The sequence below is a fragment of the Procambarus clarkii genome, chromosome 86 (genome assembly GCF_040958095.1).
Source record: "Procambarus clarkii isolate CNS0578487 chromosome 86, FALCON_Pclarkii_2.0, whole genome shotgun sequence".
Classification (NCBI taxonomy): domain Eukaryota; kingdom Metazoa; phylum Arthropoda; class Malacostraca; order Decapoda; family Cambaridae; genus Procambarus; species Procambarus clarkii.
In genome coordinates this window covers 17,547,846-17,567,728 of record NC_091235.1, presented here as the reverse complement: position 1 = coordinate 17,567,728, position 19,883 = coordinate 17,547,846, and the positions used below count along the sequence as shown (strand labels likewise).

Genomic DNA, 19,883 nt, shown 5'->3' with positions numbered 1-19,883 from the left:
AATAAAAAAAATGAAAGCGAGAAAGACAAAGCGAGAGAACGAGAAAGAAAGAAAATGAAAGAAAAGGGAGTGGAGAGAAATGGGAAGAGAAAGAGAGACAGACAGAGAGATGGACGGAAACGGAGACGGAGTCAGACAGACAGACAGACCTGGGCACCGCCGGGAACCCCTTCTAATAACCTAATATATGAATGGTTGGGAATAGCCAAATGATTAATTTAGTCGAAGCCCTTCATTTTTATCACTCAATTACTCTTCGCAATAAACACATCTCAGATTAATTAATTATAGAGGTATCCATCTCAGACTTAACCTCATATACGTCATGTACTTCTACTTCCCTGGAGTATAATATAGATGCATTAGAGACACTCACCTGGTATATTTTAACGGCTTTCCGGGCCAGCCACGTTGATGGCGTCCGGCCGTCCATATCCACTTCTATTTTCTTATGACAACGTAACTCTTCACCTGTTGTCTGGCATTCAGCCTCGACACGAACTCCTTGTACATGTATTCTGATCATGGGCGAAGAGAGTCACTTATAAACCTATGAAAACGCGTATGGTTTGAAGAGCCTCCGACACACATGGTAAAGTAAACAGCTGGTGAGGACGGACCTCTTTCCCGCTCGCGCGTCGTCGCTTTCGAAATGCCAAGTTGATCAACATTTAATATTTTCTCGTTGAAATGAACGTTGAATTTTCCTCTATGCTTGGCACTTGTTATTTACTAGTTTTAATTTATCTTGATATGGAGGTGAAGAGGTTATATTTTAAGTCCATTTTAGTTGGTGGTCGATTGTGTTTTGAGATGTGGCACAATTGCAATTAACAAGCGAGAAACTATGGTTAAATTTCAAATACAAATCATGATAAACCTTCTTTCCGGACAGTTACTTACCAAAATTAACTACATTTGTATATAAATATAATGCCTCAATTTCCTAATGATATACAAATATCTAATGGTAGCATAAATGAGTAGAATTGGTAAGCCACTCTCCTCAGCGGCTGTTGGGTTGTGTTGGCTGATAATTTCGCGGTTGATTTATTTCCCGCGTATTGTGACTCATATTAAATAAACGGCAATAATATTATTTACAACAAATTTAAGTAAGATGAACAGATCGGCGGATACTTAGATTAAATAATATTGTATTTGCCTTCAGCGATGAAAATCCTCCCGTAAAATCCCATATAAGGCACTACGGGCTCACCATAGCCCGTGCTACTTGGAACTTTGTTCCAGGTAGCGAATCTTTAACAACAACAACCGTAAAATCCACTCTTGTCCCAAACTGAACTGTATAATAATAATATAATTATAATTTACTGTGTCGAGGGACAAGCAGCCAGGTTATATATATAGTACATGTTAGGCTTATATCGAGGTCTCATCCTCCTAGGGTCGAATTACTGACCCTCCTCAGGATGCAACCCCACAACACGTGTTGAATAACTCCTGGTTATCTATTTGCTGCTAGGTGGACAGGGGCATTAGGAGATAGGACAACCCGTCCTCACACTAGGCTGTTTAAAGCAGCGGCCGACCTCCGCAGACGCATTCATCAATTTTAACATACTGTGTATTAAAATTGGTTTGTTCTCATATATAAATTAAATATTATAATTATACATAATAATTCTATTAGAATTATATAATAATTATAAAACTACACACCCCAGAGGGATTCGAACCCAGACAGCCAGGAGCCGTGGTGCATTGAGCTCCTGGCTGTCTGGGTTCGAATCCCTCTGGGGTGTGGAGTTTTCAGTTACATATATATATATATATATATATATATATATATATATATATATATATATATATATATATATATATATATATATATATATATATATATATATATATATATATATATATATTATTAATTAATACATAGCGCAGATTTTTGTGGCTCCTCTCCCCAAAAATATATGCAAGTTATCTTGTAAACTGAATTTATTTCCGTTGAAAAATACTTTTGATGCCTATTAATGCTGTAAATGGAAAGTTAAAGTCGACTATACAAGGACAGATCACATCACTGGTAAGTTTTTCTGACTTCTCTTTTAATCTGGGTTTAATATCTATCATAAACGGTTTTACATGAACCACATATAGGTCGATTATATATGTCTACAAAATATTCTAACTCTTTTCATTGCTTATATGTATTACGTAGGTGAAGGCTGTTTAACGATGACTCTTAATTTGATTACTAATTCAATAAAGTTATGCACTGTAATATAAATCCAATTAGACTACTGTTTAAGGAAACTGAATTTGTTGATGAAACACCTTATAGCCTATATTTGGTCCCACAAAGCTCTAAGTGGGTCAAGATTGAGCTGGAGTACCAGAAAGAATATTTTAAAAGAGATGTTTGGTTTAAATAATACAATTTTAAACCCATTAAGAGAAAAGGCTTAATTTGCCTTCAACTGAAATTACTGAAAAATGTTGAATATCCATTGTCAGAACCTTAATTGTAAACAGTGTTGATGTACAGCATAGGGGTGAATATGGCAATGTAAATTATTGGATATACTTTAGTGTTTAGGTTTCAAAGAATATTATTGTAGATTTGCCCATAGTAATTAGTATCTGGGATACAAGGAATCTTTTTAGATATATTAAACTAAACACTAAAATGTTTTAAAGTAGACACAAAATGTATAATTGAAACAATAATGTTGCAGAAAGCTATGGGAGTACTAAATTTGTACAACATGTAAAGTACAGACTTTCAGATCATTTATCATGTACTCTACACCCATCCAGTGGCTTTCTGGGTTATGTACATGTACAGTACGCTGCTGCTATTGTAACACATTAGGAAGATAGTTACTTCTGCGGTAGAGGCAGCTTTAGCATGAAAGTTGTGAACTGGGTCAGAGCGAAATGCACCTAAACTGAAACACAATTCCTATGGATGAATATTTTAAAGCGAACGAAGGGTTGATAACGATGTCGATTAATAAGCATCTCATTAATAATTCTGTTGGATAACTGAATGCAGTGTAGACTGCTTATCTCTGCACCGCATGGAGTTAAACAAAAATATGGTGCCCTAAAAAAATATATAAACTGCTCAGGAGAGATATCAAATATTACCTGTAACTTGTATTTATCTAAAATATCTATACATTGGTAAACTTGGTATGAAGATTAGAAGCCCAATGGTTTATAACGTACACCTGTTGCACGATCAATATTGGCAGGTAGGAGAGTGACCAGAGACCTCCCTGAAGTTTTAAAAGCAACTAGCACAAGGTTGTGGGTCTGGAAAACTGTCAGTTCATGTTCGCAAGTTAAAAGACAACATAAGAATATAAATGTTTAAATATTGTCTGATTGCTCGTCCTAACGACCCTGGGTCTTGCAGTTATACGAGCAGAACGATCCCCCCCTCACCAAGTCCAAGTTCAAGTATGTTTATTGAGACAAGAAAAAATACATCTCAAAGGGATAGAGTAGCTTAGGCTATATCTACCCCCTCCCCCCCCCCCTCACCAGAGCACAGATGTCAGGAGGAAGACTCAGACGAGTGTCTGTGTCTCATATATAAATTAATATATGTGACTGAAGCATAACCATTGTGGTGTGCATCACCTGCTAATATTTACGAGAATTTATGTTTTTCATCTGCTTTTAAAACTTCTAAACTTTCATCTGCTAGTGAGTAAATCATCCCAACTTAAATATTATTATTAGAAATTACAGTGAAATTCCACATCTGTTAATTTCTCAAATTACATTGAAACTTTCGTACTGAGGTTGTAAAAGAGAGAAACTAAAAGCTGAGTTCTCAGCTTAAAAATGTATTATGCGCTTATACATGCGCTGACCTCGTTAACATACACTCGTATAATTCAGTTTGTGTTCCTACTGGTTAGGTTGGAGGGCGAGCTGGTGGTGCAGGAGGGGGGGGGGCGGCAATGTGACGAGGATGAAGGAGGTGTCAAGAGTGCTCCATGCATAGGACTACGGTATAGCATGGAGGCTGCGAATAGTGTGCAGGGTGAGTGTGGAGAGTGAAGGATGTGAATGCGGAGCGCTCAGGATGTGAGTACATATGCAGCGTGCAGGGTGAGTGTGGCGTGTGCAGGATATTAGTGTGGATAAGCAACAGGAAACTTGATTTGATGCACTACAACAGCAAATCCCGGACGTTTAAAAAGGAAGCTAATTTCCTTCACGTCCACTTGTGACTGTCAAAGAGATTCCGGCAGGGAGCCCATGCTAGAGCGCGGAGGAGGTATGGATACTCCAGCTCCTGCCAGCCCCACGATGGGCCAGGGAGGGTATAGATGCCCCAGCTGCTGCGGTGGTACCTCCCTACCACCTAATGGAGCGGTGGTAGGGGGGGGGTGTACCATGTTGAGTAAGTGATGGTGCTACTGCTGCCTCCACTTGATGGAGCTAGAGTGAGAGAGTATGGATTATGCAGCTGCTGGCTCCACCTCATGGAATCCTTTGATAACGGCTTGCCTGTCCTCACATAACCTTTGATCTGAGTGGAACTTAGGTGCCTCTTTTTGGGGCAAACTTTCCAGGCGGATGTATGTGGAAGCTGCTCAAAGCTGAGGCATAAGTTTGTTTCAAACGTGAGTCACTGGAATTGTGGACGCAAGGTCATGAGAAGTAATGGTCTTGTGGTGAAAGGCCCAGAACAACCAATATATTGTTCAAAAACTTGTTACCCAAATGAGCCACAGTAATGAGGCTGAATGAATGAGTTGACTCTACAACATAGTTACCATGACACCAACAACCCACAGGCCAAAAGACTAATTAGTCAGGATTATCTTCTCATGACTCACGCTGACAAGACAGTATTCATGGACCTACAGTCACCATACTATTAAATCTATGTCTCTACGGGTACCATACTCATTCACAGGACACCATAACAAGTAATCATATTAGTTATTCACCCATAAAAATGTCAGGGCCAGTCATACAGTGATGTGCCATATATGAAGAACATAGTTCAGACAATAGTAATTGTTACATACACAATGACATCTCAGGTTAAGTATGAGACAATCTATGGAGCATGATGAAGATCACGAACGTCTCTGGTAACCTTAGGTGTATAGCTTAAGGCGTGGACCAAGATGTGCTCAAGGTTACACATCCTGGAATCCTAGTGAATCCGGACGGATCCCATGTTGAGTAAACTTTATTTAGCATATGAACCAAGGGTTAAGGCACGCGTCTGGTGATACCCAGGATACTGGTTCGATGCCCGTCCTGCTCCATAAATTTTCTCAGCCATTGTTACATTTCTATCGATATTCATTGACACAATAAATGATAGGAGACAACAGACAGCTTAATTTAAAGAAGTCTGATTTTTATAGCGAGATAGAGGAGATTCTGAAGCTTTTTCTTATGACAAATGTAATAACATATCGCCGACAATTAGAGGTGTAATAGGTATATTGGCAAGGTTATAAATCAATGACAGAATTTGAAATGTGAAACTTATAGACTAAATATAATACGAATTTCTAGAAATCTCCGCGTCCACACGAGCCTCACAATGAGGCTACGACCCTGATGACAACGTGAGTGGAGAAAAAAAACTATTTTTTTCTTTTGCAAATACTAATCAGAAACATAGGTGTTATTGGTATCGACATACATATCAATACATTCCTGGTTTGCCTGACCGTTACGATCTTAGAGGTGATATATATTGATAAATCCCTGTGAAGCAATAATGACACTAGTACTACTAACAGTACCACCAGCAGTAATAGTAACACTGATAGGCCTAGTAATGATTTAAGTAGTAAGGTTAATAGTGACATAAGTATTGTGCTTAATAATGGCGTAAGTAGTAAACCAAGTACTGACATAGGTAGTAGGCCTAGCCGCATAGTAATGGCATTAATTGCAGTTAGGACTAGTAATAGAAACTATAGTAATAATAACAATACTAATAACAATGTTAACGATAGTAATATTAACTGAAATTTATATTGAAATTTAAGAATGTAATGACTAATGTAAAGGTGTATGCATTTGTACAAAATTATTAATTGACTCAGTTTACAAAATATTTAGATGTAATACTCATTTATTAAAGAAAATGGCAGTATTAAGAGGCTAACACAGGTTATTATAAATTATAAACTGTATGATGAAAAATTCTGGAAATATTAGGATAGGCTTCAAAAATGAAAAAAAAACTCCGCACGTCATTATAAAATGTGCAAAATAGCCTAATTAAAAAGTAGGAGTGCAATGGATATTAGTGAGAGACAATTTTAAAAACATACAAGACTCAAGACTTTTTATCATCCTCCCTCTTATATATATATGAGGGGTATAACTGCCGGTCTCTTTCGGTGTTCAAGAGTATCTAACAACGTAGTTGATCAGGCCGTCAAGAGGAGTGTGGTCAAACTCTGGGACATGGTGACATTGTTCCTAGGATCCACATCATGCTAAGTCTTCGACTAGAAGGTGAAGGGACGACGACGTTTCGGTCCGTCCTGGACCATTCTCAAGTCGACTTGAGAATGGTCCAGGACGGACCGAAACGTCGTCGTCCCTTCACCTTCTAGTGTGTGGTCTGGTCAACATAATTTAGCCTACGTTATTGTGACTCATCGCCTTCATGCTAAGTCTTCGTTTGTCATGATGAGGATTTTGTGAAATATTTCACATTAAGTGGAATTCATTCAAAACATTTTGTTTACAATTTACCAATATTAAGTGATATAAATAATGATAATATGTTTTCACAAACATAATAACATAGGATAAAAAATTCACACCAATGTGTTTATGTATTTTATGTAAAGATTTGAACTACAGCAAGTCGTTGAGATGAGTCTCGTCCAAATCATATGCTCAGACCAGGCTAATGCACTCAAGTCCACTACGGGCTCGCCATAGCCCGTGCTACTTGGAACTTTTTGTTCCAGGTAGCGAATCTTAAACAACAACAACAATGCACTCAAGAGAGTACTGAAGACCAAGTGTAGTTCAAATCATTACATAAAATACATAAGTACTTTTGTTATCATATATTATGTAATATATATAAAAAAATATACCAGATAACAAATAACTTCATTTAGAGCGACAAATCAATAAGCCGCATAAATGTGAAAGATAACCAATATTAATAAATATACTGTAACATGAAATCACATAAATTTGCACTCAGTATTTTACATCAACAGATTTAGAGACTTGCCTGTATGAAATCATTTTAAACACACATTTATGTAAAATTGCCTTCGTTTCAACAGGATTTAAAATGCTTCAAGCATTTTAAATTTAAACAAGCTATCTCTTTGAGACAGTAAATAATTAATAATATCAATATAGAGCTGGAGGTACCCCTACTTTCTGACTGACTATAGATATATAATATAACAACTGACTAGTTGTTGTATTATATCCTGTAGACTTGCTAAACTATTATATACATCACTCATTATAAAATTGTACTAACTGTGATTGAGACTAGGCGGTAAGTAAATACCATGCTGTACAGGAGGTATTGAAAGATAGGCTATTGACTATTAAGTCTCACTGATGTTCAATTACCTGGTGGATACGAGGGTCTAAGACATAGATGGTAGGAAAGAGAGCAAAGAATAGGTATACAGGATAGGATATGAGAGAGTTTCCATCTGGAATGCAATGCAGTAATAAATTCAGTGGGATAACACCTCAGGACGTAATGGAATTTTTGAGACCATCACGCCAGGAAAATACAGGTCGATCATCACAGTATAAAAATCGTAAACAATATAAAAGTAGAGGGATGACCACGGTACTCACACAATCATAGACACGTTCCTCTTAGATGCCAGAAGATCTCACAGCAACCGTTGGTAAACAAGAAGTCAGAGCTTATCACTCTCCTCAGTAAGGCGAGTCTCCAGTTGTATGTATCCATTGAGAGTGACCTGAGATGTTTCCAGAGGCTGTCCTGAGAGGTGGAGGCTACTAGAGTCCTCTCTGGGATATTCTGAGACAGAGTAGCTGGAGGTTGTGTGAGGGAGAGATGATGTTGTTGAGAAGGGCCAGGTTGAGCCAGAGAGGTGAGGTAGCATTTCACATACCCTCTTCTTCTGATAGTGCCCAGAAGGTCGGTGAACTAGTCCCCTTCTGACATTGAAGTCCCACGAGAACGTTGAACATCTCAAAACCCCTTGCTGTTTGACCCAAGATGGAGAATCTAGAGCACAAGAGCTAGAGGAAGACAGATTTTTAGTGTGAACTAGATCCTTGACTTGGATGAGTGTGTGTGGGGCTTTGGGGGCATTGTACGGGAGGAAGACTTGCATCTGGCGACTCTCGTGGATTTCTTACATCTGTATATTGGGTGAATACTTGTTGCCATATTCTAACATCACAATTATCCACCATTCTATTTGCCTTGTTAGGGATTATACAGTGTAGGATTTCAGTGCTAAAATGAAATTAATTGAATTGTAACCCTTAGTCTCTTATACATCAGTTCTCTCATAACTATCATATTAAGAGGCTACTGGATTCAAGCATTCTTGGGGCACCTCCTTCGGTTTGCTGTCGATATCAGTTAAGTTTTAAATTACCTCCTAGACATTAAGGAATATTATCAAAAGTGTGCGAGTAAGGTGCCCCGGCACCTATGGAAATTAATATCTCCAAACCAAGAGTGAATTGGCATCGTAGGCCGCCAGTAAAAGTAATTATCGAAAGTAATTAATTTCGGTAAGGGCGAAGGTGGCAAAGATTTAAGTCGTTGTAAGCGAGTACATTCTGTAAATTATAATTTTTGTTTAAACAGATGCAAGGTCAACAAGGACATATTTTTTTTTACAAGAGGTGGGACAAGGACAAAATGAAACAGATATATCAGAAGAAAGTGTTTCAGTATGAGGGTATCGAAAGCGTCTCGAGGCAAACTGCTTATGCGACAAACTCATCATCGCAAAAGGTGATTAATAAGTAAAAGACACACACACATTCTCGCAGCTGAGTGGACAGCCCTCTGGGGTCGTAGTCCTACGGGCCCGGGTTCGATTCCTGGTCGAGGCAGAAAAAAACGGGCAGAGTTTCGTTGATGCCTCTGTTCCTGATACCTTTGTTCACCTAGCAGTAAATTGGTCCCTAGGATTGCGATGGCTACTACGGGTTGCATCCTGGGGATGTGTGAGAGTGAAATATGTAGCAGAAATTATAAAAGAAAATAAGTCTAAAGTCAGTACATTAGACAACTGACGGTTAGAAAGGCGGGGTCCAAGAGCTAACAACGGGATCCTGCATAGTCAAATATTAAATACACATGCGCACACTCACGTACTGTGTCCAAAGGAAGACATTTTTTGCACCTCCATGAGACAATGGACTGCATTGCTTGAATAAAGATCTAACTTTTACATACTTGTCAGAACAAATACGGTGACGGGGCTGATAAGGCAGAGGTTAGGGAGAAAGCCCGACGCATTTTTTCCAGCTTCAAGCAGAGATAAAAATGCGGTGGAAGATAGCATGAGAAAAGATAGAAACCAAGATAAACAGATTGAAACAGCCAGAGTCAGATATTTTAAGCTTTAGAGAAGCTTGAGCAAGCTTCGAAAGATGACAACTAACCGGCATTACACCTACACAACACTTCCTATCGCCCTTAAAATACAGCATCGCAGCTTAAGGATAACGGGCTTAACATTGACCGAGATGGGATTTTGTGAAACATAAGCCTTCACCTTAGAATAAAACTTTATAACTTTACATACATGAGGAACAGAGATGAGTTTTTTAATGATTCAAACATCAGTGGAACCGTTGTGTCCTGATCGTCGCCGCGCATTTTTTGTTTCCCTGAGCGGCCATGTTGCGTGGCCCGCACTGATGTTGTCAGGCAAACTGTGGGATCAGTGCTGAGACATTTGTATTTCCTTTCCCAAAATAGTGCATGTTCTTATGGGCCCTGTATTCAACGTCAGTTTGTGTTTTGCACAGATAGGTCCTGCAACACCAGCAGCTAAAACTCTCCGTGTGCAGTCAGGCTCTGCAAATCCACAGGAGCCGTAAGAGGCTTCGAACCTATGCGCTGGGTGTTCCCGTAAACACTCTCTAGTCGACTACGCCACGACATGGTAAAAGAGCGTGCATCTCATCACGGCTCCTGTGAATATTCTCATTGATATGTCACGATAATGTGATTTCTCTGTGTATTGAAAGAGGAGCGTCAAAGGTAGAATGGACGACGGAGCCAGAGTGCATGGGGGGGGGGAGGATTGTGTGAAACCCCTGGTTAGGCTTCAGTGGAAGCCTCGGGGATCCTCCAGGTTACAATTGCCGTATATATGTATTATATATATGCTGTAACTCAATGTATTCAGTATGATGTAACACAATGTATTCAGTTTGTTGTAACACAATGTATTTTGCATGCTGAAATACAATGTGATGTATTAAATTAATCATTATCGACATTTGTATTATTATGTTCCAATTATTTCAATTGTTATTACTGTTTTATCTGTGATTTTGTTGCCTTATATATATCCAAGTTTTATGTCAGATGATCTATTATCACCAACAGCAACTGATTCTGCAATAAATACGTTGCAAGCAGGTGTGGCCGTGTAAGGAGGTGTGTGGCCATGTAAGCAGGTGTAGTCGTGAAAGCAGGTGCGGCCATGTAAGCAGGTGTGGCCATGTAAGCAGATGTGGCCATATAAGCAGATATGGCCATATAAGCAGGTGTAGCCATGTAAGCAGGTGTAGCCATGTAAGCAGGTGTGGCCATGTAAGCAGGTGTAGCCATATAAGCAGGTGCGGCCATGTAAGCAGGTGTGGCCATGTAAGCAGGTGTGGACATATAAGCAGATGTGGCCATGTAAGCAGGTGTGGCCATATAAGCAGGTGTGGCCATATAAGCAGGTGTGGCCATGTAAGCAGGTGTAGCCATATAAGCAGGTGTGGCCATGTAAGCAGGTGTGGCCATGTAAGCAGGTGTGGCCATATAAGCAGGTGTGGCCATATAAGCAGGTGTGACCATGTAAGCAGGTGTGACCATATAAGCAGGTGTAGCCATGTAAGCAGGTGTGGCCATGTAAGCAGGTGTGGCCATATAAGCAGGTGTAGCCATGTAAGCAGGTGTAGCCATGTAAGCAGGTGTGGCCATGTAAGCAGGTGTAGCCATGTAAGCAGATGTGGCCAAGCTGAAAGCGACCAACGTAAGCATTATTCCCTGACCTGAACTGACACCAAAGATACAAAATTAATAAATTAGCAAAAATTCACAGAAAAAAAATTAAACAAAGAAATCACATGAAAAGATTTCATGTTAAAAAATAACACTTTCGTTATGACAGTGTTCACGAGGGTGAGGAGAACACATGTTCTGAGAGAACATTATAAAGAGGGAGGTCAGCGCAGGCTAAATACGGAACAAGCAAATCCATAATTCATTAAGCATTTCCACGTCTACTTACGAAACCTGTACATCTTTCCACGGTCATGGCGACTTTGTATTTATTAATTAAACAGTTTATGATCTTCAAAGATTTGTAACTAAAGGTTAATATTGTTATAGACAATCTCGTAGCGCTTTGGAACTCGTCAATTGTTTAGTAAATTCCAACTAAGCCGCCATGTTTGATGGAAAGATGTAGAGGTTTCGTAGGTTGATAATTGTTTGAACAATCGTGGCCCAGGATGACTATGTATATGAAAGTGCTAAGTATTGAACAGTTGTTGAGCAGAGAGTTGTGAGAGAAATAAAATACAGGAATATAACCTTCATGATAAAGGAAAGATGCTATGACGTCTCTGTGGCGCAGCGGTAAAACACTCGCTCGCCGCTTCTTGAACGCTTTGGCCTGGGTTCATATTCTGGCCGGGGAAGATTGACTGGGTGCCAATCCTTAACTGTAGCCTCTGTTCACCCAGCAGTGAATGGGTACCTGGTTGTTAAACGATTTGGCGGGTCGTATTCCAGGGAAAAATTAGGATTAAGGACCTGCCCGAAACGCTATGCGTGCTAGTGGCTGTACAAGAATGTAAGAATTCTTGTATAAATAAATAAATAAATAAATAAATAAATAAATAAATAAATAAATAAATATATACATAAATAAATGAACTGTGGTGAACGGGGATGAACCACGAGGTATGGCGCCAAGGATGATCCACCGAGGCGAGGCTACAACAGACCAATGCCGCGAAAAGAATGAATAAATGCATAAATGAAAGCATTAACTAGGTATAAAAATTTGGAAAATTAGTTGGTACATTTTTATGAAAAATCGCTGATGCCGGCAGCGTGAAGAGAAATGTTATTAATTAATTAAAATCAACCCATCTTTCGAAATTGATTATAATTATAACAAGAATTTGGTCGAACGTACAAAAATGGACTGTTTCAGCCAACAATCTTCATGGTTTGTACTATTAACTATGTAGTGCACGAAAAAAACGAAGATAAAAATCATATAGCACGTATTTATTCAAGATTAGGCCTAAGATATCGAATATTAGGCATATGATATCGTATATTAGGCCAAGGATTGCTTGGACAGACACTCTTCTAATTTTTTTTGTATTTGGGTTATCTAACAATGAATTAAGACACTAGTCATCGATGTCAAATGATAGTAAATAAAAGCCTAGCTTAATATTTGGTAATGAACATCATATATAATTTAGTTTTGCATGTCATATACATTTTTCTCACAGCTATTGTTACTGTAAGTGAATTTTGAAAACATTAATATATTTGAGCTTTTGTTTTTTTTAAGCAAATTCTAGGAATCGCAAAATGAAGCAAAATAGAGATGAAAGATGCGATACAGTCTCCGTGGCGCAGTGGTAAAAACTCGCCCGGCGCTTCGTCAACGCTTTGACCTGGGTTCATATCCGGGCCGGGGAGGATTGACTGGGCGCCAATAAATATATATATATGAGCTAAGATCCCGAAATGAGCTAATTTCGGGATTTAATACCAAAATATAATGGCATCCAATACATGTGAATCAATATGAAGAGCGGCGTTTGGTAAGCTTAGAGCGCTACGGGTCGAGGGGAGGGGTAGGAGCCGAGAGCTCTCATGTGCGTGCAAGCTGAGAACACTGAGTGCGATAAGCGGTGATCACCAAGGTGTGTCGCAAGATCAGAGCGCTTATACGTGTGGTAGCTTAGAGCATAGTGGCGCTCCTGGGTATTGGGGTGTGTGTGATAGGAGGCTCTGAATGCTACATTTCGTAGATGCTCAGTGTCTTATTAGCTCGGGTTATTGGGTATGTAGTAAGCATGGAGTACTGGGTATGTAGCAAGCTTGGAGTACTGGGTATGTAGTAAGCTTGGAGTACTGGGTATGTAGTAAGCTTGGAGTACTGGGTATGTAGTAAGCTTAGAGTACTGGGTATGTAGTAAGCTTGGAGTACTGGGTATGTAGTAAGCTTGGAGTACTGGGTATGTAGTAAGCTCGGAGTACTGAGTATGGTAAGCTCGGAGTACTGGGTATGTGGTGAGCTCGGAGTACTGGGTATGTGGTGAGCTCGGAGTATTGGGTATGTGGTGAGCTTGGAGTACTGAGTATGTGGTAAACTCAGAATCTCAGAGCAACGGGATGATTTTGATAATACAGAGCGCAAGGGAAATAAATAAATATTTCAACCCCTCCAACCTGTTTAGACAGTACTTTTTTGTAACTGTATGCACCATAGTACAAATATTGACGTACTAAGCAATTAGATAGTAGAATTTGATACTATTCACTTTATAGTTAAAAAAATTAAGCTAAAAAACAAATATTTCTAAGCCTAGTATAGCACACATATGTACTATATTAGGCCTCAGATACTGTGTATTGGGCCTAGGAAGGTAAGGTTAGGTTAGGTTAGTTAATTTGTCTTACCAACAAAAATATAAAATCTTTTTCAGTTTGAAGAACTTCAATAGTACCGATTTCTACTTTCTCATTGTGTTGTACGTCGGTGTATGTACTATGGTCCTCATGGTTACTATAAGTACTACCAAAACAGGAGGACGGGCTGTGGTAGTAGTGGATGTGTGGGTCGTGGCAGGCGTGATAGTGGTTGCTGTGGTCCTTACCTATCAATGCTTACCTAATGGCCTTGTATCTGGTGGGATTTCTTTTACTGACGTAGTAGGTGGCTGTTTTAGGTGGTTGTTTTAGTGTTTTGTGGTTGGTGGTAATTATGATAGTAGAGTAAGGTTGTGGAAGTGATGGTATGCTGGTAGTGCTTGCCTACCTCTCGCGTTATAATTTAATTTCCCTGACGTTTTTTTTAGGCCTCAGGTAATTCGAACTGTTTTTCGAATTTGGCCTTAGAGCGGTGTTGATGATAGTGGTAGTGGTGGTGGAGAGGGTTGTGGTGGTGGGTTTTAGTGGTAGTGGTGGTGGAGTTTGTGGCGGTGGAGTAGACGGTGGTGGTGGAGTTTGTGGTGGTGGAGTTTGTGGCGTGGAGTAGACGGTGGTGGTGGAGTTTGTGGCGGTGGAGTAGACGGTGGTGGTGGAGTTTGTGGGGGTGGAGTTTGTGGCGTGGAGTAGACGGTGGTGGTGGAGTTTGTGGGGGTGGAGTTTGTGGCGTGGAGTAGACGGTGGTGGTGGAGTTTGTGGCGTGGAGTAGACGGTGGTGGTGGAGTAGACGGTGGTGGTGGAGTTTGTGGTGGTGGAGTTTGTGGCGTGGAGTAGACGGTGGTGGTGGAGTAGACGGTGGTGGTGGAGTTTGTGGCGGTGGAGTAGACGGTGGTGGTGGAGTAGACAGTGGTGGTGGTGGTGGTGGAGTTTGTGGCGGTGGAGTAGACGGTGGTGGTGGAGTAGACAGTGGTGGTGGTGGTGGTGGAGGCGGCACAAGGCCACATGCGCACTCCGTGCAGCGGCGTCCCGGTGTTGCTATGCTCCTGCTCATCGTGAAGGGAGTTATCTCATTTGCGTCAGCCCCTCCTCCTCCTCCCTCCTCCCTCCTCTTCCCCCCACTTTGTCTTCTCTCACGATACAAAATAAAGAAATAATAATAATTTTATCATCGATTTGCTCAACTTTATCCTTCATTCAACCCGTCTTCTCAATACTGCGTCTCATTTTGTATGTTATGGTCTCCAACTTATAAATTAAAAAGTGCTATGAAAAGTCGTGGCTCACAAATATCCACGTTTTCTGTGCATTGGTAGGGTAGGTTAGGTAGGTAGCTTGGGTTCGTGCGTGTCTGGTTAGATTAGGTTGTATTTTGCACGTTGTGGCAAATCAAGAAAACGGGCTGTTCCCTAACCTATCTTCATGGAATTATATGAAGCACAAAATGTTATTTTAAGTTCAGTTTTTAACTTTTTATACACTTAAAAAAAGTGTAATTTTGATAAAAAAATTTACATTCTTTTAGGAGCGATTACACATAATAAATTTAGGTTAGAACTGGTTTACTTAATTTAGTTTTACACTAATTAAAATGTAATTTGAAATTGTCTACTCAATGGAAACTGTAATTTTGCCAAATAAATATTAATTTTATGAAGTTCAATGTCAAACTTGGTAGCAATGTCTCCAATTCAATTGTTTTTATGAAATAGAGTGAGGATCGTGTAAATCCATTTTCGCTGCTGAAACATTTGCACATAAATACATACATACAGAGAAATTCACAGATCTCAAATAAAGATGACACGCATCACCTAATGATTCGTTTTATTTGATAAAAAAAGACCAATAACATTGGGGCTAATTTTGTTATTTTCTTTATGATAGATGTGTTACTTACACACACGCACACATTTATATAAGATAATGCCTGTTTATTGTTCGATGTCGGAAACCAGACGCTCAGGAAGATGGTGAAGGATAGGGCAGTTTTTTTGTAGTTTAGTGTCAATCTGTAAAAATAGTATTTTTGGAGTAATTTTAATTTTTTTAAGTTATATTTCATAAAATGTTTTTGCTTGATTAATTTTAGTTGAAACGTTTTTAATTTAGTTTTTAGTAATTCTTGATTAATTGTTTTTGTTGTTTAGATCAGAAGATGAACACGGCTTTTTAAATAAAAGTACTTTTTAAGAAGATGCTTGCCACGACATTGGTCATCCTTTTTATTTTAAAATTAAGATTCCCATATATATATTATTTTTTTTCAAATTTCATTTTCAATTCCAAAATTTTTATCTTCAGCTTGGCTTACTACTTATCTTCAGCTAAGCTACAAAAGTAAGTAATATCAATAGGCGCCAAACCGGCGAGAATTTGTTGCCTAAGCTGCAAAAATCTTTTAGGATTTGCACCACTAATATAAACTTAACCAAATGCCAGTATTTGATTAGCTTTGAATAATTATGCTAGCTCTGCCAGCCTAATTATTCTTATACCTTGCAGCCTCATGTAGCATACGTGAGAGTGAATCTTATGAAGAATTCGCAGATAAATTTATCACAAATGTTCAAGAAATACCAAAATATTTGTTATAACATTATATATGCTTTACCTAAATGCCTAATTAAATACTGTAGTCCAAATTATCTTCGCCTCGTAATATAAGTGGTTGATTACTAGTGTAATTGTATTACTTATTTGAATATTTTGGTCCAGTTCCTGGGCTTATGCAGGGCCTCCATGAGCTTACCACTTCCGCGTACTGTACAAGTTTTGGGTGTCCAATAGCAACCAAAACAAATGAGGCGGAGTCTCTAGTTTGGTGGTCCATGGTACCTCCAGGTTGAGTACCCAATTGAGATTCATAATGCTATCTTATCCACGGTTGTATTCGGCTCTCCTAGATGGCATGGCTACAGTTGAATGGTATAATACGGTTTACGTATTTAAGAAAGTTAAAGAAATAAACTAATAAATAGTGTCTATTTAAAAATTCGAACGCCAGTCATAGACTACTGCATTCCACTCGTCTCACTCCCACCCTGAGACATCCTTGCTGAGCTGTGGCAGAAAACTTTGTTGATTTTGACTTACTAAGCAGTGCAGCTCAAGATTACGCTCCTGTTACATAACCCGCGGTTTCTAGGTCAGCGCCTTATGTTACGTTGAAGTGCTTTACTTTCAGTTTCACAGCGTCGATGCGCATCGCTTATAAAAATCATTGGGAGCATGTGCTTCGCCTGCACCCTAGTTCTGCCGATTTTTCGAAAAGATCGATTTGACAGTCTACCAAGAAACAGTTGAAAACACGAGGAGGCCAGCTGTTAAGGTGTATAGGAGAGAAGGGATGCAATACACCCACTTACGAGGACCGGCAGACATGTGCGTACACCAGATATGTGTGTAGTGTGTGTGTGTGTGTGTGTGTGTCCGTCGGCCAGAGTCATTCACCATACTTCTCGTCTACATTCATCCCTTATTATCTAATCATACATAAGCCATCAAAGACATTTCGCATGTGAGGTATATTACCCAAGTTGAGAGAGGTGAGAGTAGCGTGCTGCTTATACAAGAGGTGAGGAAGCGAGTGAGGTAGAGATAAAAGTTAGTGTGTGTGTGTGTGTGTGAGGTTCGCGGCCGCCGACAACTGAGGGGCGAGACTGGGTTACTGGGAGAGAAAGCTCTGGCGCGAGACTTAGTGTGCGATAGTCCACGGTGTGAGGGGTGCGCTGTGTACCGCTCCCCGGCCCTCTCTGTTGTATTACCGCTTACACCACACCCACTCTCACTTGAATTCATGGAGAATAACCTCATTTTTGGTGTGTAGAAGGAATTTATCTAAGTGTCACGAGTGAATCTGCCGACGGGTGTTGGAAATTAGTGAGATTTGAGGCAGTTTTGCCTTAGTGTTGGCTGGCTCGCGACTGGACCACTCGTCCGGATACTTCAGTCTGGGCTCTTGGCACTGATTTCGGTATCGGTTCCCAGCGCCCACTTATATATTTGAATGTGAATTGTAGTGTTTTATCCATAAATAAAATACAAAAGTAACAAAACTAAGAGAAGATACGGAAATCTGCAACAGTTTGCACAATAGAATTTACAAAGAGGCCGTACGTTTAACGGTGTCCGATTCCGTCCCCTGTTATTCCCGGCACGAAGTGGTCTGGCATCGGCGACGACTTTGTCCTCTACCTCCGACGACAGGTGGGATTTTCAATTAACTTATTTCCCAACCATATGAGCATTCCTGTAAAGGATTATGTAGAAGGAATAATGTAATCCTGGCAGGTGTCCAGAGGTGCCGGGTGCTGCTGCACAGTTGCTGCTCCTGCTGCTGCTGGCCGCTCTACCACTGTAATGATAAATATAACCTACATTTGCACATATTACTAATTTGCATGTGTCGTTTTCGAGTTTTTAGCCTCGAATTCTCTTCAAATTGCCAGTGGTCGAAGTTCCTAAAACACTTCTTGATACAAGAGTTAATGCGACCGTTTTGGTCGTGTGGTAAGACATCTTGAGGTACTATATTTCAGATATTTGGAAAAGGTTGTGGATGAAGCGGTATGTCGAAATGATATGGTATTGAAGCAGTGGTTGTCATGTAATGCTGATGACCCCAGCGGCTGCAGGTGAGCCGACGGCAAAGCCAGAGTTCATCTGCGCTAGAGGATTGGGTCACGTGACTCCGTAACCTTGTAATATACTCGTCAGTGGGGTTTGCAGTTAACTAATTGGCACACGGCAATGACCATTGCCGTGGCATCGATGACCTGAGTTGTCTCGGGGAGCTCTGTACAAGGGCTGGTTTTAAGTGATGAGGAGAAAACTTGAGCCATCAGTAGGTTCTTATGAATTACTTTTGATTTTGTTCAAGAAGATTGAGAAGTGGTTCTGAGTTGAGGCAAGGTTATTATCTAGCCAAATCTCATAATATAAATATAACGGTGCTGTACAGGGTTTACAGGTTTTAGTTATCAATATTGAGTTTAATGGAGTTTTTATGTTATTACAGACTTCAAACTTCAGAATCTACGGCTTTATAATTTACTTTGTGATCAAATGTGGCATTGAACAAAAATATAGTTTCCCGTAATCTTTATTTGGAATAATGCAGTATGAGCCGTTCCTCCTAAAATAACGATTACCGTACAGTCAGCTATATCTTGGTAGACAAAACTTTGGCACAGAACTAACTACCTACTTACATGGTTTCTCCTTATTGTCGCCCGAAAGCATAGCGTTATATTTTAGTGGCATAATGATATGACACTCTTGTGTCATCATTGTTTTAATGACTATTGGTAATTTAACTAGTTTCTTCCTGAATTTTTCGTCATCTGTATTATATTATTATTTTTTATATTGTTGTCATTAGTAATAACTATAAACATTGAAACTTTTAAAATGTCGAAGTGTTCAATAATAATATTTGTGCTATATTTATAATTTCCATGGTAAACGTTTTATTATATGCTATATGTGACTGCTTTCTGTGTTCCACATTCTGATATATATATATAAATATATATATATAAATATATATATATAAATATATATATATATATATATATATATATATATATATATATATATATATATATATATATATATATATATATATATATATATATATATATAATGTGTTGAAATATAGACATGCTTTGCTCACACGATTTGCTTTGTTTTCCATCTGTGATCTACACCCTTTATGCCACGTGTTATCTTCGTGATCTACAGATACACTGATATTTACATAAAAGTGATCCATCAAATTTTAAGGATAGCAAGGACAAATTGTGCGCATGGCACCGCTAGCCTAGTTGTGCAGTATCTGCATGTCAGTTTGCGTAATGTTAGTTCAGTGACACTGATATAGCCCATTATTCATAACGTCAACAAATTTCTTATGCATTATACATAAACGTAAGGAATAATTTATAAAATATGAGTACAATTAATCGATGATGTTCAAAATCGCGTGCAGATACTGTGCAAATGTGCGCCGATCAGGTTTGCGCAGTTC

The 19,883-nt window shown here is 39.3% G+C and overlaps 1 protein-coding gene and 1 long non-coding RNA gene across 2 annotated transcripts in view; one reads left to right on the top strand and one right to left on the bottom strand.

Annotated features, from left to right (window-relative positions):
* The window catches only part of LOC138358792 (uncharacterized), an 81,134-nt gene extending 80,537 nt beyond the window's left edge, over nt 1–597 (bottom strand). The window contains exon 1 of the long non-coding RNA XR_011225562.1: nt 377–597. This is a non-coding gene — a long non-coding RNA (uncharacterized lncRNA). The remainder of the gene's footprint in view (nt 1–376) is intronic.
* Nucleotides 598–17,564: 16,967 nt separating this feature from the next.
* Nucleotides 17,565–19,883, top strand: part of LOC123767891 (ecdysone receptor) — a 579,936-nt gene continuing 577,617 nt past the window's right edge. Inside the window, 1 exon segment of the mRNA XM_045757963.2 lies at nt 17,565–18,061. The gene's annotated coding sequence lies outside the window, so the exon portion shown is untranslated.